Source organism: Dermacentor silvarum, chromosome 3 (genome assembly GCF_013339745.2).
Source record: "Dermacentor silvarum isolate Dsil-2018 chromosome 3, BIME_Dsil_1.4, whole genome shotgun sequence".
In the NCBI taxonomy this organism is placed as follows: domain Eukaryota; kingdom Metazoa; phylum Arthropoda; class Arachnida; order Ixodida; family Ixodidae; genus Dermacentor; species Dermacentor silvarum.
This window is the reverse complement of record NC_051156.1, coordinates 39,037,453-39,061,650: the sequence shown is the minus strand read 5'-3', so window position 1 is coordinate 39,061,650 and position 24,198 is coordinate 39,037,453.

Below are 24,198 nucleotides of genomic sequence, written 5' to 3'. Positions count from 1 at the left end.
ACTTTCTCTGTGGTTCTAGTCCAGTCCAACACGCTGGGGGGCTGGTATTTTGAGTTCATAGCAATTTTACTTGCAAATAAAAGAACGTGATTAGTTTCTTCCATGACTCATTTTTCCCCATTTTCCACTAGCAGAAATAATGGCTACATTTTGGCTACAAGCTACAAAGGCGTGACCGCATGTCTGGCTACTTTTGGGCTACAATATCCGCCTGTTTTGGCTATGTTACTCTGGGCCATCTGGCAACACAGCTTGTGAGGCAATGCAAGCTTCACTTGTAAAAATCCGTGTGCTGCCGAAAAATGTGAAGAAGCCTGTTTGTCTCCACCAATGCTTATTATTATTTAGAGTCGATATACTAAGGGAGACTTCGCCATAGAAGCAGTATCCTAATACTGTAATAATTTCATCGCTCTTTGTTGATGGTATCCCAGACCGAGGGTCAATGCAACTAAAAAATAATTGCATTAAAAGCATGAGTCTACACTCGGTACTGCCATTTATGTCTGTTGATTTTTGGTTGTGTTGTCCGGCCCTCGACGCTTCCACTGGTCGCCGATCCGGCGCTCTGCCTGAAAAGTTTGGAGACCCTTGAAGTTTAGACATACAGAACCTCCTACCAACTCGCTCAATGCCCGGTGCTTCTCGCATTGTTCCTGAAAACTGTGTCCACTCTTCGCGCCTCCACGGCACGATGGCGCGAGTTTGGAAGGGAAACGTCAAAAGGCTCGCAGGATGGAGGATGATGCGAGCGTAGCATTCGCTTTCGCCTTTGTGACGAGGGCCACTAAAGGCGGGACCCTACGGCGACGACGACGTCGCGAGAACCAAGCGCGACTGACGCCGAGTGCCACGCCTGGTTGGTTCTGTTGGTCTTGCTGTGCAGCACGCGCTCGAACTTCAATCTCTGTACGGCCCCGCGCATGCTCGTTAAACTGTTCGTCGTTGTGGTTGCCTTGTGCGGATGCGGCGTCGGCGTTCATAGGGACCGTGAGCAAATGTCGACGTCACGGCTGCGCACTGACCGCGCTGCTTGCACATGTACGCTTGTGTGCCAACTTGTGTCGTAATTAGACCTGCTGCTGGATCTCCGTAAAAAGCGCTGCCTTTTGATAGCTTCATAGTCCAGCGCTATCTCTCAGAACAGCAAGGTGAATCAGACTTTCATCAGAGCTCTGGTGTATCGTAGTTACGTTCGGCATAGTGTTAATTTAGGCTTTTTACTGAATTTATCGCGCTTGCAATTTCTCTTACGATGCAATCTTGACGAGTGTCGCAGCGTGGGCAAGGACTTATTTAATCCGTGAACAGCTGCTATTCTAATGGTTTTATTTTCATTACAATATGCAAAACGCCCATGTAACGTTCATAGAGTGCACCTTAAGAAACTCCAGGTGGTGAAAATTAATTAGGAGTCCACCATTACGACGTGCCTTATAATCATATTGTGGTTTTGGCAACACCCCACCATTTTTTAGTGTTTTGAATTCAACTTTATTGTAAATTGAATAGCTTTCCTTGCTATCAACGACAGTGGTGCCCGACAGTCGCACCTTTGATCGCGCCTTTGGACTTACAGCGCTACTAGTCATGTGGCACATTTCTGTTTTTTGGGGCTTCTTTTCACTCTTGGAAAAAACCTTTATGTAGCACGTATTGAACACAGAAAGCTGGATGGGAATTTTTCAGGATGGTCAACAATTTTTTATTGACACCTTTGCTCTGAATAAAGTATCTAGTAAGTTGAATTAATATAAATAACAAAATATTTATTGATACCAAATAAAAAAGTAATAATCTGACTTCCTCCAAGCGCCGGCAAACAACATAATCATGGTTGTGTTCAGCTACGCGGCACTTGCACATTTTTAACTTTTGGCAGATGTTGCGTAGGACACATGGTATCGGGGAGAAATTATCTTAGCCAGCCTGCCCGATAAAAGTCTTTATGAGTGTAATTATAATGCCGGCAAACAGTCAGCACTTTTATCAGGCTATAATCCACAAACAAAAAATAAACAACTGGACTAAACGTTGGTTACACTATTTCACAAAAGCCCCAAAAGGACATGAATTTCTCAGTTTCATTCAAGACAGATAAGTAAGCACTGATCGCCGAACCCTTGATGCCCGAATAAACGAGAAAATCAGTGGCTCCAAATGACATCTTAAGCGTAACGTCATATCGCATCTAATAAACCCCGGTGAGATCATGAGTAGGCTGCTGTGGCGAGTGCGCGTATCAAGGGTGACATCCCGAATCCACATCGACCCTGGAAATCGTCCAAGTCAATGTCATAGACCATGACCGGCGCCATGCCCATGCCGTCCGTGTACGCCTTCCTTACTCGGCTGCGCAGCGCAGCCGGGTCCGAGAATGTGGCCACCTTGTGGACGTATCCATGCGTGCAAGAAAGAAATTAGCGACGGTCATAAGGGCTAATGGCAAATGTATGTTCAGTGTAGCTCATCTACAACACCATGTAAGGAATTTCACGCGAAGCTCGCTTTTCGCTTTTATGATACCTTGACGCACAATGACCGAGAAAAAAAACAAGAGACGCGCCAAATTTGCCCAATTACAATATCTATAAGTGGGGCTCGTGTAGTGTGTTTCTACTAAAGACGACCGCATGCTGTCCGGCCTAGAGGACATACTACTGATACCAGCGTATACACAAGAAAGCGTTCAATCCAGTCGTACGGTGTCTTACTTTGGAATCTCTTGCATAAAATTGACAGTTACAGTAACCACAGGGTAACGGGACGGCCACTTACGTTCTAAAGCAGAACTTTGGAATCTTTGCTAATGTAATGATTAATCCTCTGATATTTATTTGAGCTCCGAAACTGCATAGAATATTTCAGAAATATTTCAGAAAGAAGACGTCACTATGACGTCTTCACTCAAGAAATGGGTCCTCATTTAGTTAATGTTAATGTGCCCCTTGCAGGAGCCGTACCACAATTCATTCCCTCAATCATGCATTCATTCATTTACTACTTCATTCATACAGCATTACTACAGGGGGACGTCCCGCAGTGACAAAATTGTCGGTGGGACCTTAATGTTCACTTAACAATAACATAATTAAAGGTCCCTGAACCACCCTTTCGACTTAGTAAAAAAACACATTCCGCGTATAGTATAGAACAGAATTTCCAGCGCCTGTAGGCGGCCGCCATGTTTTTGTTATGATGGTGATGATGGTGAGGGTACTGCGGGAACGGCGCGGGCGGCGGTGGGCCACAGCGCGTTTTGCGGTTGTCATTCGCCTGCGATGCCTGTTCCTAAGGCGCTGCAGTCGTCTTGCGGTCTCTGAATGCCGGCAAATACATCTTCTTTAATCCGATTGCATTTTAGCTGACAGAAATATACCATGGATATAATTTAGCGAGAGCACGCTGCAGCGCCGTCTGCTTGAACGGAGCTGAAGCGTCGTCTGCTTCACTTCAGTTTCAATGCATGTGGTGCAGTTGGCCAAGCATTAATGTTGGTAATGTTGGGCAATTTCCTTAAAGGTAGAAGGCGAATTGGCGTCGGAGTCCGTATCAAGGGTAGGCGAGGGCGATGCCCGGAGAGTAAGTGCGCGGGCAGCAGGGTCGGCTGATTCAATAGGGAATGAGTCTTGTTTAATGAGATTATATGCGCACAAGTTTGTCCCTGAATGATGGCATGGCATGGAGATAGTAGGCCGACACGTCACAACTATCACGGACTTGAACAGTTGTCTACGATATTTCTTCTTGTATTTTTTATGCAAGAAGATGCAGTGGCATCATGTAGCATGCTTACGTGAACGTTGTACAGGCCAAGGCGCCTCTGCGTCATCAGACACTCCGGGTGTTCGGGCGTCCTGATGACAGGCTGCCTGCATAGCGCCGCGTAATGCGCCCTTCCTGGTTGCATAGTGTAGTTGTCCCAGCGAGAAGGTCCCGAAGACGGCGCCCCAAGCTGTGCCACTTCAGCGGTGAACGTCTCGGGCGCCACCTGCGCTCCCGTTTAACGCACTACGTCACAGCTGCAAAATTTAGTTCACTGCTTCACTCAAGCTAGTTTAGAAAAACAATGTGAAGAAACCATCGACGATGACTGTCGATGATTTAACAAGCGAATGAACGAGCAAGAGACACCACTGGCAAATGAACAAACGAACGAAAGAGCGAAAGTTTTTTTTTTTCTGGCCGAGTCCAAATACTTACTAACCATCGGCCACCAACACTGAATACGACCGAAAAAGCTAAAGTAAGCTATTTGTTTTAGAAACACGTTTTTATCCTCGCAATTTAAAAAAAACAAAGATGAGGACAGGAAGGGTCGTACTTGTCTTCTTTAAGCACACTAAGTGTGTTATGACGCCGGGTCCGTTATGGAAACTTCCTTTTTCTTTATGATGCCTCATATCGCTCAACGAATTGACACTTGCCCATTTAGTGCCTCAAAGCAACGTTAGGGATGTGAGGGATGCTGTGTTGAAGGGCTGTGTTGTGGTGTGGTACTATCCCATCTGAATGCGGCTATGGTAGTCAGAAATTGAACCGGCAATACTGTGCTCGCTGGAAAAACGCCGTAACCACTGAGTCCCCACGTGGGCCTGAAGCTAGCTTTCACAGCTCTCTGCTTGTGCACCGTTGCTGCCATTACGACTACTGCGTTATCCTTGACAAGTGAGTGGAGCTTTAATACCGTGTTACAAGTATTGCCTAGGCTGAGTGCAGACAAAAGAGCCAGTGATGCCATCACACAGCCTCAAGCGGACGGCTCCATGTATGGACCTGTCTGCATTGGTCCATGCAAGGCTCATTGAATTTGCCTTGTAACCATCACGTTACTACCAAAGTTATATGCCCGTTTTCCAGTGTCTTGAACGCCTTTGAGTAAAATCTTCCGTTGGTTCCCGTTCTCTTGAAAGGATAGCGTGTCCATGGCTGTTTATTTATCGATAGATGTGCCATCAGCTGCCAAAATGAAAAACCTCCATCTTTAAAAACACATTCAAATATTTCGGTTCTACGTGCCGTACGTGGCACACCAGAAAGAGATGGTTTTCGGAATAATTTTGTTAACCTGGGTTTCCTAATCGTACATCTAACCCGTGGCATGCGGGCGTTTCTGCATTCTGCCCACATATGCATGCTGTCGTCGCTGCCAGGATTGAACCCGTGACCTCAAGCTGAACTGCGTAACACATTGGGTACTGGGCTACCTCGGAGGTGTACTACGACAACCAGAAGCGTTCTAATAATTCGTTGATAAAAAATGTTGCTGCTTTGCTCCCAAAAATAATCAATAGACCGCGCGTTGTTCGTGGGAAGTCACCTCCAATATTGCCCGAAATCCTTGCAAGGCATCGCTCAAACACTAGTCTACACACGTTTTTTTAGCTAATTAGCTAATGTCTGTGACTCCTGTGAAATGTACACAAAGTTTGTGACGTACTGGTAGAAAATAGTTTCATGGGCGAAATGATCTTCCATTCGTGAGGCGAACAGCGCGAAAAATGACTTAGTACGAAGGCAAGGAAGAAGGACACGATATTTAATAAAAAAGACTCTCTTCGCACCAAAATTCAGCTTCTGTATTTAGATTGGTCGTTTACACAGACCAGACGGAACAGAAACGCACAAGTTCAGCATACCGGTGGAAAGGCGCCACCAAATACCTCACACGTGCTAGGTATCTCTGTTATTCGTTATTTCTCCTGATGTTTTTAAATGACGGCCCCTGTGATAAGATATTCGCGTAAAACTCCGCTTTCTCACAGAAACCACGGCTGTACTTCTTGTCGCCACTAGGGGACGAAAGTTGATTTTTCAATTCGGCATATAGTATTAGCAACCCAAGATCACCCAAGATATGCACTCAGACGGGACCCCAGAGAACATCTACCTTCCAGAAGCGCTTGGGTTTAACGCTGATGGCAGTGTTAATTGGTCAGCTGTAGATATAAGCAATAGACGCTTAGCACATTGGTGCAAAAAAGTAAGGAAGAAATGGAGTCCAGGTCTTTACAGATGCAGGTTAGGTTACAATTTTGAGATATTACTGTTAACGAAAGGATAAATTTCAAGTAGATATAGGCAAAATCTTAGACAGCAATAGACAAAGTAAGACCAGAATAGCTCAAACATGCTAGGCGACACTTTGTCGCCGACCCTATTCAATGGGAATGCCAATAGAAATTCATATTGCCATCACGTTTGAATTCACGGACTGAGGAACAAGGGCGAAGAAATTGAAAGTGAATTGGTACACCTTGACTATGACTTTGATATCATGGGCTTCTCGGAGACATGGTTTTCTTCACAGTCAAAAGTGGTCAGCTTGGGAAATTACAATACGGAATTTAGAATTGGAAAACGCGGTGGCGGTGTATCTCTATATTAAACAAAATTTGCCTTATGAGGCATGGCCCGACTATTGTATTGTGTGTAATGATTTCCAAGTAGTTACTGTAATACACAACAAGGTTGTAATAGCACTGATCTACCGCCCCCCAGACGGTAACCCTGACGCACTTCTTGAGTTTTTAGAGAAGCTTCAACATGATGCTAATTCCAATCGATGATTCATGATATTGCTACACGCGTGTGGTCTTTGATTGTTTGACCGAGATGCGCGGGCGCCATCACTCGAGAAAAGAAGAGGAAGAACGAGCTGGGCTCGCGCTGTGAACCTAACCGGTCAGCTCTGCAACCGCTATTGTAAATACAACCTGTAAATAGTTGCCCGTCTTACTGACTCGTTCTTCGCGTAACCACATTTGGTGATTTTAATATTGATGTATCAAAAGATGGTCCCACTAAACTAAAACTAATGGAATTAATGTTGTCCCATGGCTGTGAAAACATCATTAACACCCCTACCAGAATAACAAGCAAATCAGAAACGTTCGTTGATCTCTGTTTCAATAATTTATCTTCTGACAATGCATTAGCCGGAGTATTAAGCTCTGGTATAAGCGACCACTTACCTTTTCTTGCACTATTAACAATTCCAGAACTGCAGAATTCTCCAAAATACATGCGTAGAGATATAAACGATACAAATATTCTCCGATTTCACTCTCTGATGCTTAACTGCAATTGGGATGACCTGTACCGAGAACCTGATCCATCCAGAACCTGTATAATACAACCTGTTTATGGCGAAAATTGTTAGTAAATATAATACTGCTTTTCCGTACGTTGTTGTAAAAAAACACAAGAGAGCAAGAAAGGAGTGGATTACGCCGGCACTTCTAAAGCGGATAAATGAAAAAAAAAAACTTTTCCAGCATTTTTTGAAAACAAAAGAACAAACTGACCTCATTGATTTCAAAAATTTCAGAAACAAACTAAACAGGGACCTAAAGAAGGCGAAAATAGATTTCTGTGCCTACAAGTTTTCTACAATGATTAACAACTCAAAAATGGTTTGGAGTTCAGTTAATAAATTGATAGGAAGAAAACAGGCCACTGGTCACTAGCGATATACAGATAAACGATATTCACTTCAGTGGCAAGGCACTGGCAGACAAATTTAACCTTCACTTCCTTGAGGCAGGATCGTCAAGTAATATAACGCAAACGACTGACCTTAAACCGGCTGAATGCTATATTGAAAGCTCTTTCACTAATTCTTTGTTTTTATCACCTGTTGCCGAGGAGGAAGTAGCCACTGCCATATGCTCACTAAAGAACAGTTCACCAGGCGAAGATGGCATTACCGCAGTACCTATCAAGGCAGTTGTTGATTTGATTGTTGCCCCATTCACTTACATATGCAACAGACTCTTCTTGGCGGGAATTTTTCCATGTGCCATAAAAATAGCTCGCGTAACAATAATTTTTAAAGGAGGTAATAAAAATGAACTTCAAAATTATCGTCCAATATCTATATTGCCGCTTTTCTCTAAGGTCGCGGAACGCCTGATATATAACAGGGTATACTATTTATAGCAAACAGAAATGTCATTTGTGAAGAACAGTGTGGATTTCAACCAGGTAGATCAACTCAGACTGCTCTACTCAGTATTAAGGATAGCCTACTTCATAACTTTGAAAAAAAGTTTTACACTGTGGGAATATTTCTCGATTTCCGTAAGGCTTTTGATTCCATAAAGCTTGACATATTAATTAGGAAACTACAAATGTATGGAATACGCGGGATTGCACTTGATCTAATGAAAAGCTATCTTTGGGCCAGGAAACAATATGTACAGCTTCATAATTTTAAATCTGATTTGGGCGTAATTAAGTATGGGGTTCCCCAAGGATCGATACTAGGCCCCTTACTTTTTATACTTTATATCAACGACATAGTAAGCATTCCTTTCACACCAAACATAGTCATGTACGCAGACGATACCAATGCATTCTTTTCTGGCTTAGATCTCCGCGACATTGAGATAACCGCAAATTCCTGGTTGGATAAACTAAAATCATGGCTTACAGTCAACCAGCTAGAACTAAACATAAGAAAAACCAAATTTATGCTCTTCAAGCAAAAAATAGGCCTGTAGATCATGCTATCTCTGATTTTTAATGGAGAAAATATTGCGCAGGTAAATAAAATTCAATTTCTAGGTGTATGTTTTCAAAGCGACCTTAGTTGGTCTGACCATGTGCACAACCTTCGAATAAAAATATCAAGGTCAATCGGTCTAATTCGACGCTTGCAGCATCTCCTTCCAGGGAGAGTAAAACAGCAGCTTTACTTTTCTTTTATCTACTCGCAAATCATGTATTGTATTTTAGTCTGGGGTACGTGTAACAAAACAAATACAAAAAGTATAATTCTTCAAAAACGCGCACTAGGTTTCATAACTACCTCGGTCCCCACAAACATGTCTCTTTTTCGTGTGTATAATGTACTCCCATTGCCAGAGTGCTATAGGATGCAACTAGCCATGTTAATCTTCAAAAAAAAAATAAAGATAACTTCCAGATTTTTTCTGACACATATTTAAACAGAGATCTTACGTATAATCTGCGTACTGTTGCGTTGGTCGGGCCAATGTGCCGGACTAACTATGGTGCACAGACAATTGATAACCAAATTGTTCTATTGTGTAATAAGATTCCTAAAATAATTGAATACGCTAGGGAGGCTAGAAACATTACACAATTTAGGAAGCGAATTATGGATGTAATAAATAGTACACAATTCTAAGGTGCATGTGCTGAAAATATTTTATGTATGTAATATGTTTCATGTATTCATTGTGAAATCACATTTCAACTAGTAAATGGTGCTGATCATAGTGCATTCTGCATTTAAAACTGAGGAACAGCTTTTTTTCGCATCTCTATGTGATATTTCTCTAATTGCTATAGTAGTCCTCGTTTCTTCATTGTTTGTATGTAAATTACTGTATATGCTGTACACTGTCCTGCTGTACCTGCCCCAAGTGCCTCACGGAGAGCGGGAGTAGTCAGGAGACACGCTCTCCTTTTGCCCCCTTCGTGGGTATTTTGTGAAAATGCCCAAATAAAATGAAATGAAATGACATGAAAATGAAATGATTACACGCGCGCGGCGTTGGCGACTGTTGCCGGGGCTCGAAGGTTTTCGATGGGATCAGAACGGGACACTCGTCGAGCAGTGAGTGTCAGAAGCCTTTACCACCTTCTGGCCTCGCAACGTTTTTATATAAGTACGCATTTGGTGCCACAGCTAAACGTCGCCTCCACTCCCTCCCTCCCTCCCGTCCACCCACGGCCTTTCGCGCGACGGAAGAAGTCGCGTTTGCTCTATATGTGTGGTGATTGCAAAGGACGCAATTGACGCTTAATTCTGCAACCTTTCAGGGGGCACGGCGCTGAACGCGCGATTTCTCTCCGCCGTGCGTTCGCTCCCCGTAAAAGCGCGCATCCCTCGCACACTTTCACTCGCACATACGGCATACCACGCGCGGCGACGATTTCATTGCCGTTTGATGTCATACAGAACCTCACAGCGACGGCGACACCGCCGGCAGAAATCCGAAAAATATTCAGCACAACCCTAATCCTTGACTTAGGTGTCTGCTGATGGCTCGCTCCTCAGCGTTGGTGTACCCTGGTGTTGGGCGCCAAACCGAAATTGTAGCGACGGAGCAGGTGAATGGCGGGAGAGGAGAAGCGGGAGATGCGGGAGCGACGACACCCCCCCGCTGTGTTAGGCAGGCGTTCACTCTGTGTCAGGTGGTGTGTAGCTCTAATTATCTTGTTTTCACTTTAATTAGTAATGACCGGGTACCCTGGTTTAAGTGGGACTTCACTGATGACGTCACTTCTGGTCTTGGAGTTTCACGGGAACCTGTACTGTAGCGGTAGGTATCTAAAGTGTACCATGGTGTGCTTTGGTGTACAGCAATTAGACTTTCCTTAATTGTTCCTAGTTATTCCTGACACTTAATTAGCTCTTTACTGTACTGAACTTGTGATCTGATGTCGTGTCTATCATCCATAAGTAGAACCATCGATATCTACCTGCTTTTTTATTTTTTATGATTTATTTTTAATTTTGTCCCGCCTCTGTGACAAACCGGAAGTCGGTGCCTAACCGGAAGTTGGTCGCAATAAACAAGAGTGTCGCTCGGTGCTCGTGGCACTAAAAACGCTCAAATGTGCGCAGAGAACACCGCACAAAGTCAAGCTATCACGCAAGATGTGCATAACAAAACCAGCTAACTTATTACTCGAAAATCAGAAAGAACAAAAATCCATCCAGCACAATGTTATCCTTAAAAGTCAGAGTCCTTCCACCCTGTGAATACGGAAGTCCAGCGAAGCTGGCGCTCTGCTGGGATTTGCTATGTTGCGGTTTAGCTATATTGGGTATTTGCTGTGTTGAATTTGGCTATAGAATGATAAACCGACCCCTTTGCGACGTACTCCGGAAAGAGGCTTCGGTGCCGGCTCCGAGTAGGACAATGGGGTATTTTTTAGCATTTAGACGATGGCTATACAACGCCCGGCTCTGAAAGAACCGGCTCGGCGTCCACGGGCGACGGCGTTCCTAGCGCGTTCCTCACTCTTTTGTACCACGTTCCCAGAGAAGAGTCCTTGACCAAAGATATATACTACCAACCGTAACGCGAACTCGTCTCACACCCCACTCCTCCGTTGACGTACTTTTTTCGTAGACAGGCGTGAGCCCGGAGAGAGCCGGCGGCACAGGCGGCCGAGGCCGGCAGGGCTGCGCGCATGCGCCGCAGTCGGAGAGCGGGAAGACACACGCACAGTCATCCGTGGAAGCCGCCTATCTCTCCCAAGCCATCGGGCCGCCGCGCGGCGCCCTCTTCGCCTTCCTTCCATTTATCAGCGGCCCTGTCAATAGACTCACGCGGAACAGCCCGGGGGGCGAGGGAAAAAGCGCGCGTCAGCAGCCGAGGCACGCCGCCTGCCTAGCCTCGCTAGTCTCCGGCAGGGTTCAACCAATGTCCATCTAATAGGTTGCGAAGCTTGAAACGAAAAGCGTGCCAAAATCTATCGCCAGAGATATCAGTTAGTGGTGCACGATTGAAGCGCGACTAGGCTAAGGGGGGACAAACACTGAAGCTAGGAAATCTATGTGAAAAAAAATGTTCGGAAAATTTACATCAGAATACTGTCATACGAGTAAATATTCCGTTTCCAATATTGTTCAAGCAAAGTAAACGGCGCAATAGAGACGCGGACAGAGAAAAATGTCACAGTTTCGCCATAAGGGCGAAGCAATGAATGCGACAGCAACACAGCAATGTCATACGAAGTAAGGTGAGCGGCTTTGGTAGCAGTATTAACTGCAGTAAACATGAGCTGATTAAGTAAGCAGGTGTGCTGCGGCGTAAGTAGACTGACATGAAGAGAGACTCGATGACCACGAGAAGGCGCGTGTGAAACTGTGGTGTTGATGAGAAGCGCTTCCCGTGGGCAGCGCGTGCGAAGGGACACACCTGTAGTGCTGCACTGCCGATCCGGGCACCATTGCATGTGTAGCGTGCGTTGGAAAATGTGGCCCGACTATTACTAACTGAATGAACAAGCGTGGTGTGAGCGCGCACAAACAAACATGAATAGATCACACGGAATGACTGCAGACAACGACTGTCAAAACGCTGGCAGCAAGCGTATATACGCCGCAGCGGGCGAAGGTACGTGCGGTCTATCGCTTCAACGGAAACTGAGCGGCGAATGCACGGTGCATAAAGGTCAGAGCCCTGTGGAGATAAGAGACGGTGCGGGCGAGCGACGAGCGCGGTTGTTGGCAGAGTAATAAAAGTGCGCCCCCCCCCCCCCCTCCGCGCTCCCTCCGGCGCTGGCATCCCGCTTCCTTGCTTGCGCGTGGGTGATCGAGTGCGTTCGCTCTCCGTGATAGCGCGCGTCCGCGCACGCTTCCGCTTGGGCATACGGCGTGCGGCCAAGATTTTATCTATAGGGAACCTCACGGCGACGGCGACGGCCACGACGACGGCGACGGCAGAAATCCGGTTGAAGTGTCCATATAATTGCTATCGCAATAAAAACATATAGGATTGGACTGGCGTTTCTATGTGTTTCCCCGTCCGCGTCCGCATTGCACCTTCTATATTTCCTGAAGCACGATGCACCAATTATTCAAACGAATATTCTGCTTCAAAAAAATCATTATATTGTGCAGTAGGTTACTATAAAATTCACAGAAGGGTGGACATTCTTATTGTACTCGTACAACGGCGTAGACACTCTCAAGTTTTGACGTAGAAGGATCGTTTGTTTATACATAGAATTCAAAAGTACAGTTTCTGGATGCCACAAATACTGCGCCGTTTTTCTTGTAGACGATTATTTGTCGCAAGCTAATGCGGCAGTATTTCCAGCGGAATGCTTAAAAGAATTTGATTTTATAGGAGTGGCTAAAATTGTTGCCCTAAGAGGAAGAAAGTGCATGCTTGTTTGCAGTCCATTTGTTACAAATGGACTGAAAACAAGCAGAGTGAGTTGCAGTATAGGCGAAAAGATTCACCTGATTATATATCTTTAGCTAACATTTGCCGAAAACCCTTATTGGTGGTGATGGCTAAAGCACGTAGGAGAAGATTGTTTACTTCTTGGAAAATACAGTGGGGAGGAGGGGGGGGGGGGAGGTATCATGACGTACTGCAAAGAAGACTTCATATACAGCGACCCTGTTCGCTACATTATTACTGTTATCGATGCGCTTTAAACCATGCAGTAGCCTCGAAATAGAGTGGGCGCGAAGTGTGGCATGATGGAGAAATTTAGGAAACAGTGAGGAGCGGGCGACTTTGTCACTGATAATTATGTTAGCTCTTGTTAAGTGAATACTCCCGGATCCGTTAGAGACTGAAGAATTCACTTAACAGACTTGTTAAGTGCTAATTCAAGTGTACATTTCCCATTTCGGTGTTCTATTTGTAATCAAGTGCACCAGTTGAATATGAATTAGAATACTACATTTTCAGGCATGAAGTGGCGCCTGACATCGGCAATATATATATATATATATATATATATATATATATATATGTATATATATATATCGCCGAGAGCTAGTGGGTCTATACTAGTCCACGTGCAACCAAATTAGGAAGGTCCACTAAGCTTCAACAAAGTCACTCCCTCACCAGAACAGGAATTGACCTCCCTGGTGCAGTATTCGGCCACTAGCCTCCCTCATTACTCCTACAATTAACCCATGGCCCTCAGTCCCCAGCCGCTTCGGAGCATTTGACCGAGGCCTGCGACACGGCAGAGGGTGCTAAGGATCTCCGGGTCCGGACAGGCCGCCACTGGCAACTGAACCTGGCAACGTTCAACACGCGCCCCTATCGAGTGTGGCTAGCTTAACAGGGCTATTTGAAGAATTGTCAGGCATTGCGTGGGATATTATTGGCCTTAGTGAGGTTGAAGAAATAGTGAGGCTTATACAGTGCTGACTAACGGCCACGTCCTCTGCTACAGAGGGCTTCCAGATAAGAGACAATTCGGTGTAGGATTTCTAACCCATAAGGACATAGCGGGCAACTGTGATGAATTCGACAGCACTAATGAGAGGGTAGTAGTCGTCGTAATGAAACTGAATACGAAGTACAGAATGAAGGTAGTACAAGCCTACGCCCCAACCTCCAGTCAGGATGATGAAGAAATAGAACAGTTTTATGAAGGTGTTGAATTAGCAATGAGAAAGGTGCAAACTCGGTATACTGTAGTCATGGGCGACTTCAATGCAAAATTGGAGAAAAAGAAGGCTGGTGATTACGCAACTGGCCACTCTGGCATCAACACTAGAGGAGAGATGTTGGTGAAATTCGCGGATAGAAATAGGCTCCGAATAATGACTACCTTCTTCAGGAAGCGCAGCAACAAGAAGTGGACCTGGAAAAGCCCTAATGGAGAGGCGAGGAATGAAATAGATGTCATACTCTCTGCCGATCCCAGATAGTGCTGGATGTAGAAGTGTTAGGTAGGGTAAAGTGCAGTGACGATAGGTTAGTGAGGTCTAGGATTTCTCTCAATTTGAAGACAGAAAGAATAAAATTAGTCAAGAAGAAACAGGCCAACCTAGACGCAATAAGGGTAAAAGCAGACCAATTCATGCTGGTGCTCTCAAACAAATATGCAACTTTAGAACAGGAAGATGACGACAACATAGAGGCAATGAATTAAACCGTAACTATAGGCTCATCTCAGAAGCAGCACTTTAAGTGGAGGGTAAGGCACCAAGGCAACCAGTAGGTAAGCTCTACCAAGTAACAAAGGAGCTAATAAAGAAACGGCAGAACATGAAAGTGTCAAACTCGAGAAATTAGATAGAATTCGCTGAACTGTCGAAACTGATCAACAAGAAGAAAGTAAGGGATATCCGAAATTATAACGTGGAAAAGATTGAAGCAGTAAAATATGGAGGCAGCATGAAATTGGTGAGAAGAAGACTTGCCATTGGACAAGGCAAAATGTATGCACTTAAAGATAAGCACTGTGCTATCATCAGCAATTTAGATGACAAAATAAAGCAGCGGAAGAATTCTATACTAACTATCCAGTACCCAGAACAGCCAAGCTACTTTCATTCAAAGTAGTGATGAACAGGATACAGAGGCTCCTTCCATAACTAGCGATGAAGTTAGAAGGGCCTTGAAATACATGACCAGGGAAAAAGCTGCTGGAGAAAATGGAATAACAGTCAATTTAATCAAAGATGGAGGAGATATCATGCTTGAAAAGCTTGCGGCCCTTTATACGAAATGCCTCAGGACTTCAAGTGTACCAGAAAGCTGGAAGAACGCCAACCTTATACTCATCTATTAGAAGGGAGACGTTAAAGAATTCAAGAATTATAGACCCGTTATCTGGCTTTCAGTATTGTATAAAATATTCACCAAGGTAATTTCAAATAGAATCAGGACAACACTTGACCTCAGCCAACCAAGAGAACAGGCTGGCTTCAGGAAAGGATATTCTACGATGGATCATATCCATGTCATCAATCAGGTAATAGATAAATCTGCGAAGTACAATCACCCTCGCTATATGGCTTTCATAGATTATGAAAAAAAACATTTGATTCAGTAGAGATGCCAGTAATCATATAGGCACTGCGCAATCAAGGAGTACAGGAGGAATACGCGAATGTTTTGGCAAACAAGGATTCCACAGCTACCTTGGTTCTTCACAAGAAAAGTAGAAAGTTACCTATCAAGAAAGGGGCCAGGCGAGGAGACACAATCTCATGCATGCTTAGAAGAAGTATTCAACCTCTTAGACTGGGAAGGCTTAGGAGTGAGGATCAACGGCGAATATCTCAGTAACCTCCGGTTTGCAGATGACATTGTCCTATTCAGCAACAATGGAGACGAATTACAGTGAATGATTGAGGACTTTAGTCGAGAAAGTGTAAGAATTGGGTTGAAGATGAATATGCAGACGGCAAAGATAATGTTCAATAGCCTTTCAGGGGAACAAGAATTCAGCATCGCCAGTCAGCCTCTAGAGTCTGTAAAGGAGTACGTTCATCTAGGTCAGTTACTCACAGGGGACCCTGATCATGAGAAAGAAATTTACAGAAGAATAAAATTGGGTTAGAGTGCATATGGCAGGCATTGCCAATTTCTGTCTGGGAGCTTACCAATGTCGTTGAAAAGAAAAGTGTACAATCATTGCATTCTATCGGTGCTAACATATCGCACAGAAACATGGAGGTTAACAAAGAAGCACGAGATAAAATTAAGGACCACACAAAGAGGGATGGAACGAAAAATGTTAGGCGTAACGTTAAGAGACGGGAAGAGAGCGGTGTGGATCAGGGAACAAACAGGGATAGCCGATATTCTAGTTGACATTAAAGGGAAAAAATTGAGATGGTAACGCCATGTAATGCGTAGGATGGATAACCGGTTGACCATTACAGTTACAGAATAGTTACCAAGAGAAGGGAAGCGCAGTCGAGGACGGCAGAAAACTAGGTGGGGTGATGAAGTTAGGAAATTTGCAGGTGCAAGTTGGAATCAACTAGCGCAAGACAGGCGTAATTGTAGATCACAGGGAGGCCTTCTTCCTGGAGTTTACATAAATATAGGCTGATGATGTTGATGATGATGATGATGATGAGGATGATTATGATGACGTTATATGTTATGATACATTCTAGTACCACTCTCTATGTGTTAAGGCGAATGACTATTACTGTTGTTTCACCATACTGAAACCAAGTGTTGATATTTACAAAGAATGCTGACACACCACCAGGCTTTTTCGATTACATAAATGATATCCATGCTCCAATCAAGATTTTCTTGGAATAACACACGAAGAATATTGTGTCATTCGAAGCAGTGAATAATTGGATTCAACTTAAGATTCCCAAAAATATAAGGTCGAGACCGTGCGCGTCTCATCGGTTACTGTTCCTACATCTCTGACAAAGAAATTCCATGTCATTTATATTCAAACAACTTGTCGATCCTGCGTGGCTTTTATTTTACTCTGCAATGCAGTCGACGGAGCTAATTGATGCGGATCTACCTTGCGCAGCCTTCTACTGAGAAAAACTGCACAAAAGGAGGTCACAAGCTAATCGTGCCATTGAGCGCTTTTATGGCTTCGATTTCGTCATCCTGCCCTCTTGTTTTTCCATGGTAAATCTAGTGAAATTTTGTGAGTTTTATATTACTGCATTTTTACGCATACCACGTGGCTGTTGGACAAACAGACTTACCGAAACACTGTAGGCAATTTTCGGCCAGTAGGTCCTGTTGAGTAGAGCACGTATATTGTTGAATACTTTAGCAACGAACGCCTGGGCACCGCTGCAACTCACGAGGCCGTAACTGCGAACAACGTGCGTCTTAACGACGAGGTACTCCACTTGCTGTGCCATGTTCCCAATGTCGTACAGTCGGGCTCGTAACTCTATGGCCGGCACGCTCACCATCACTCTGTGGCCACTGGTCACAAGCGCCCCCACCATCTTGCGGAAGTTTATGCCTGGCATGGGCGAGGCGGATGAGCAACTGTCACCCGGATAGTTCCAGTCCATGTGGATACCCTGCGTTGTCGATAATCGCGCCACATTTTAAGTTCGCGCTGTGTTTTCGCATTAGTTAACGACGTTACTAGCTTTCATCTCATTTTAATGACCTCAACAAACCCCACAAAGGGCAATACATCAGAGGCCGAGGGAAAAAACGACAGGGAAGGAAGAAATTCAGTGTAAACCGCATCATAGTGTGTAGCAGTTGCAGGCGAAACAATACTGGCGCCCTTGGGGCTCAAGCTGTAAATAGTCCGCACGAAAATAATATGCAGACAATCTTTGCCGCTGCACGGCGTTTCTGGAGGCTCGTTTCCGGATATAATATTATTATTGCGGTAGCAAGGCCCTTGCTTCAGAACCCGTTAACACGGGTAACATCAAAAATTTAGAGGACGATGTCAGGCGTGCCGCCGTGTTGTAGCTGAGCAGCTAGTTCAATGAAAAAGTTGCTTGCACCACGATAATGCTATGTGCACTAACGTATTATACTTAAATATACGCTTTGTTTAAAAGCACTACACCAAGTTTATGTGACTTGCTAATATCACCACTAAGCATATAAAAAATAGAAAAAAAATAGCAGTACGCTTAGCTTCGCCTTTAACAGATGGAAGACGATAGCATTTAAAGATCCTTGAATGCTTGTCAGGCTTCCCGGTAACTGAAGCTTCCTTTTTTTCCACCTTCTCCTCTGCCGTTTGACGCTGCCGAAGGAGGCGAGTGCCATCTGGATGGGGTTATTGTAAGTAACCTACCCGGGCGCGCCACTGTTTGTATGGTAGAAATGCTAGAAAAGGGGTTTGTGTTTGAGTTTCCTCGTAACAGAATTATGTTTTCCGGTACATTCATATTACAATACAACGCCATCATGTCATGTCTGTATGTTGTCGTTAAGTCGTACTTTGAGATTTTTCTTTGAGAAATTCCATTTAGTGCACTATAACGCCTCTGCGCCACGTAGACGGCCGGCGTAGTCGGTGTGGTTCGGGATGATTTTCTCAGCTACCAACGCCGACGCCGGATTTGCTGCGACGCGGGCCCCGTAATTCTATCGCGTTAGAAGAATGCACCAGATTCAACCAGTTAGAATCCATATGCAGCGAATATTTGTGTGAGTCCATAAAGAGTGCAAATATGAGTGCCCGCACGCATGCGCAGGCGCGCGCAAACCCCCATACACACGCGCACAAGCACGGGCGCACGCATATTATACCAAGCCTTCTATTAAGCGGAGTGCCTGACTATTAGCGAGTACGACGGACGCCTTGAACGCATCATGGTTTCAGAGGCAGCATGCGGATATGAACGTAGCACAATTTTAATCCGTTCTATCCGCAACACTCTAAAAACAATGAGAGTTCCGGGAACTCTCTTTGAGGGAGTATCTGCTTGTCTCATATTTCACTTCCTTTTCAGGAGTAAAACGCCTCCGTGTCGGAGAGAGTACAGCAACTCCCCCGGACAGAGCATTAGTACTCCAGCCAGAGTGTCCTAAACAGAGTGTTTCTACTCCCCCAGAGTGCTTGTACTCCTCCTAACAGAGTGATTGTACTCCACCCCACAAGAGTATAGTATTCCCCGAACCGAGTGCTTCTACCCCCCCCCCCCCTGACAGTGTGCTTGTACTCCTGCTAACAGAGTGCTTGTACTACTCCTAACCGAGTGTTTGTACTCATTCAGAGTGCTGATACTCCTCCCAGTTGTCTGAAAGCATCCGCTATGTAGTGCCATGGCCACATCAGAGGCGATTCACAACACTTACATGTCGGGAATATTTGATTCCTTCATAAGCAGCTCCTGCACTTATGCTTGGTGAATTGGATTTGATGTTTAGTCACCGAGTCACTTGAATGAAACATCTTTTTCTTAAAGGTCAACATTTTGATTGATCAAACAGTCGCAAGACAAGCTGAGTAAAATTTCGAAAAACATACTGATACACACATAAAGTCCGATTACAAAGTTTTTAGGAACTTTACAACACATCTTGCAATAATACATAAACACTCTAACATTTCATCACTAATTCAGTGAGAAATATTCTTTATTGTCAATTGGCAACATTTAAAATTTTAAAAATGAAAGTATACAATGGAAAATCAAACAAAGAACAAACATGCGCAACCTCGCAAAGTATTGGTACTACGATTGAAGAGAAAGATGCACCACATTACTGGCCAGAAAACGCCATTCAAGCACAAAACTCCTGCACTTATATGCTGTAGGTTACCAGATGAGCTGCTAAGCATGAGGCTGGCAAAGTAATTTGTGCAAGAAACATTTTTTTCATTCATATTATAACACAGCAGCTCGTTTGATAATGTCCTATGTAGTGTATGGATGCTCTTGACTGAGAGTACAGTATATATAGAAATGTGTTGTGTATTTTCATGTAAAGCCGCACGGCTAGTTTTCGTTATAATTTATATTTCACATAGTTATTCAAGTATGGGCTGCACCCCCGTTTTTCTAAAGGCGCATCTTGCCGTGGTTATCCAGCACTATCTCCGCCTGATGTCAACGCAGTACAGTGGCGTATCATAGCTCCTATTCGGTTGGATCCAACGCTGATAGTATTTTGGCAGAAAGCTCGACTTCTCTGTTGGCGTCCTCACGAAAGTAATTTCCTGGTGCTGTCAGGATCGTGCCATCGCGCTTTCTCACGCACTGTATTTCGTAGACCGCTATTGCCACATCGCACTGACGCATTTCAAAACTGTTGTGGTATTCTTGTCTATTGTATAAATTTTTTCTCACATGACATCACGTGATAGTTTGTTCGTTTCGTACAGATACATATTCTAATGATCTGATCTGAAAAGTGGGGAATATGGCTTGTAAAACAACAATCGTTTCCGTTTCATTACTTTCACGCATATGCCATGATTCGAACTACCTTCCGTGAACTTTTGCCACAATTTAAGATGTTTCGCGGCTTCATTTTGCCATTGGCATGTAATAGACTGATGAAGTAGCATTAATTTCCCATTCTCTTGTTCTTTTGAATGTTATCTAAACTTAAAGCTCTCTTGTATGCTTAAAAATGTCTGATGCTTATTTTCATAAGAGCGCAAAAAAAAGAATTGAGAAAGGCAGAAATGAGAGGAATATGGTGCTGATTATCACCAGGAAACATATTTGTGGTGCGGCCCCTTTTTATCACTGACATGCTAATTCGTAGCACATGTTCGTAGCCAAACACAAAGGAGCAATACAAGGAAGCAAAGCAAAGGAAAAAGCCATACCTGCAAAGAACACCACTTCACACATTTATCTTCATTCTAGCAGTGTCATATTGGTATCAATGTTGACAATGGAGGCTGGCTGGTACATCTTGCTTTGTGATTTTCATTCTGCTGAATGCTTCCATAATTTCATGTGCGACTTGGTTGTGATGCAGGTTAAAGCACGTGCACCATCTCCAGCTACATTAGTGCACTGTCAAATGAAAGTGCATTGCTGCCCTAATAACGCATGGCTGTGCATTGCGGCTCTTTTAAAATACCTTCCGGTCTGCCCAATGCAGATACTCCTGCAGGAGAAAGGAATCTAACTAACAAAGTCACATGCGCATTTAAAAAACGTGGTGGCCTGCCTCGTTGGGGAATGTTTTCGTGCTTGCTAAGAACGATATTTGTTCTTGCTAAGAACATCAAATTCCTTAAGAACTTCTTCTTGGGCAAGTTGGTGCTGATATTTCCTAGGTGAACTTGTCTGTGGCGCGAAATGCATTTTGTGAAAAGGGGACAGAAGAGAAGAGACAGTGAAGCGCCAAACTACCAACTGTTTTAATGACAGCGCCAGAGCATACAGAAACAAAGTTAACTTCCGCGCGTGCGCAGAGAGCCAAGGTATGACATGGAACTACATGGTCTTGATAAAATGTTATCATGACCATGTAGTTCCATGTCATACCTTGGCTCTCTGCGCACGCGCGGAAGTTAACTTTCTTTCTGTATGCTCTGGCGCTGTCATTAAAACAGTTGGTAGTTTGGCGCTTCACTGTCTCTTCTCTTCTGTCCCCTTTTCACAAAATGCATTTCGCGCCACAGACAAGTTCACCTAGGAAATATCAAATTCCTTCGTTACCTTGCGACGACTATCTTTAAATAATTAGAGAGGCCATGGATGTACACATCATTGCCTTCTTTTTACGCATGGAAACCATAGTGTAGGAATGAGTACAAGTACATACCACTTTCAAATGTTTACCACAATCTTCAAACTTGTATTTATTAGCTACTCTGGAAAGCTGGATTTCTTAGGTTTCTTGATCTGCACCACGGCACTGAATACATCAGGTGGACATGAGATCTTGTCAAGGTTGCTGGGTATTCATGGCTTGACAACTTCACTTTTCACTAGTTTAGTGCGTGCTGAGCAGTACTTCAGGAGTTCCTTCTAGACATTTCTTCTTCCGAGTCATACAGTTTATCATTTGTGGTCATAGAGTTCACGCTAGCCTTCGCATTTACAGGCGAAAGTTTGGAGATCGTGTTACAATAGAAGTTGAAGTAGAAAAGTTGAAAATGCGACATGTGAGACTCAGTCCAATATTATGTTACTAGGAAGACAGCGGTGCATTATGTTCATGGCTTCTATTTTTTTAAGAATGTCGAGCAAGGTACAGAAAATACTTGATGTTCTCAGCATGGAATGACTTGGCTCGCACTTTGCAGGTGTTGAGAGGGACATTCAGAGTTAAGGCCCTTCACAAAGACATCGCACAACGAGTATTGCCACCATGTTTTCTAAATGCATAGACTCCGCCATCTATGATATTCATTGCTCCTGCAGCTGTATCTACATCAGTAAAATTGGAGGCGTTTTAATAAGTGCCTTAGAAAACAACAGCACAATATCAAGGCCGCAATGTGCTCGCAGTTGGCAGAGCACTGCTGGGCTTGTAAATGCCAGCCACGGATCAAGAACGTGGAGGTCCTGTACTAGCATCGTGACCTGGTGCCAGGAGAAATTATGGCTGCATTCTTAATAAAGAAGAATCAAGTTCAAGCATAGAGTTATATGTTTTCCTAACTGATTTAAATATGGCTCTGCTGAGATCAAGACAGCTCTGTGAAGAAGTGATTTCTTGCGTGTTTGAATGTATTTTTTTTTCACATTATCTGGTGAGTTCCTTCTTTTTGTTTGACAACATTCACAGTGAAGTAGCATTTCAAGTATAAAATTTTGCAGCAATACAAATGAATTCGTCAGTTGATAGTCAGTGTCATGTTCCTGTTGTGCCTTTCTCATTCCCCATTTATTGCACTGTTGTTAATTATAAACCAGTACTATATATATATAGAAACTTTATTTGGCTGGAAAATATTTGAAGTATTGCGGTGGTCGGAGCCCCTCAGTCCAGGGCCCCACTGGCCTCTGCCGCCTGCCTGACCTGGCTAATTAAGGACTTTTGTCCTGCCAAGTCGGAACGGGCGAGCTGTGCCTCCCACTGCTCCATTGAGATATTATTAGTGGGCCTATGAGGGTGCTTACTACACTCCCAGGTCACATGTATTAGTGTAGGTATGCCACCGCACCAAGGGCATGTGGCCCTATAGCGGGTGGGATACATGGCATTTAGCAGTTTTAGATTTGGGAATACCCCGGTCTGTATTTTGCGCCAATCGGCGGCCTCTTCCCCGCTAAGTTGTGGGTGAGGCGGCGGGTATTTTCTGCGGACTCCGCGCTGATGAGCAAGGATGTCTTTTGCATTTAAATTGATGGGATTTTGTGAGGGATAGTGTGAGGGGTTGGGGTTCGAAGAGGACACCATCGCTCGGTTAGTAGACGCTCGAGCTAAAGCGTTAGCCTGTTCGTTCCCCTGTACCCCCGAATGTCCCGGGCACCAGAGTAGGCGATGGCGGTGGTTGAACGATTTGGGGATTATCGCGAGGCTAGCCGCAGTCACGTGCCCCTTAAGAAACATGCAACATGTCTCCCGGGAGTCAGTGACCACGACTGAGTCCCTTTCCGAACGCTCCGCGTGAGCGAGCGCGATCGCCACGGCTAACATTTCGGCTGAGGTGGGGGAGCCCGCCGTGGTCGACGCGGTAATTTGCTGCTGGCTGATCGCGTTCACGACTGCCAGGGCGTACCTCCTTTGGTAGCGCTGCCCGGTAGCCTCTGCATACGCAGCTGCGTCCGTGTAGTACGTATTGTACCTAGCGTTATTGGAGTACATCGATTGAATATGTTGTGCGCGTGCTTTGCGCCTTTCCTTGTTGTACTCGGGATGCATATTCTTGGGAATTGGAGCTACTGTAATTTTGGATCTCACCGAAGGAGGGAGAGGTACGGCCTCTTCGGTGAGATAAATCGGGTATGCTGGGATATTAAGTCGTGCCAATATTGCCCTACCAGTTTTTGTGAAGCTGAGGCGCTCCCTCTGTCGCATCAGAGTGGCCTGCCTCAGTTCGTCGAAAGTATTGTGTACTCCCAAAGCTAGCATGCGCTCCGTGGAGGTAGATTTAGGCAGGCCCAGAGCCGCCTTGAAAGCTGTTCGAATTATCGTGTTGGCCTGCCTCTCCTCTTCCCTGTTCAGGATTTGGTAGGGCAAGCCATATGTGATTCGACTAATCACTAAGGCCTGTACGAGCCTTAGGGTATCGATTTCTCGCATTCCCGCCTTTCTATACGTCACTCGACGTATCATTTGGGCTATGTTGTGGGTTGCGGATTTGATGGTTTTGAGCGTCTGTGCTGCTCTCCCG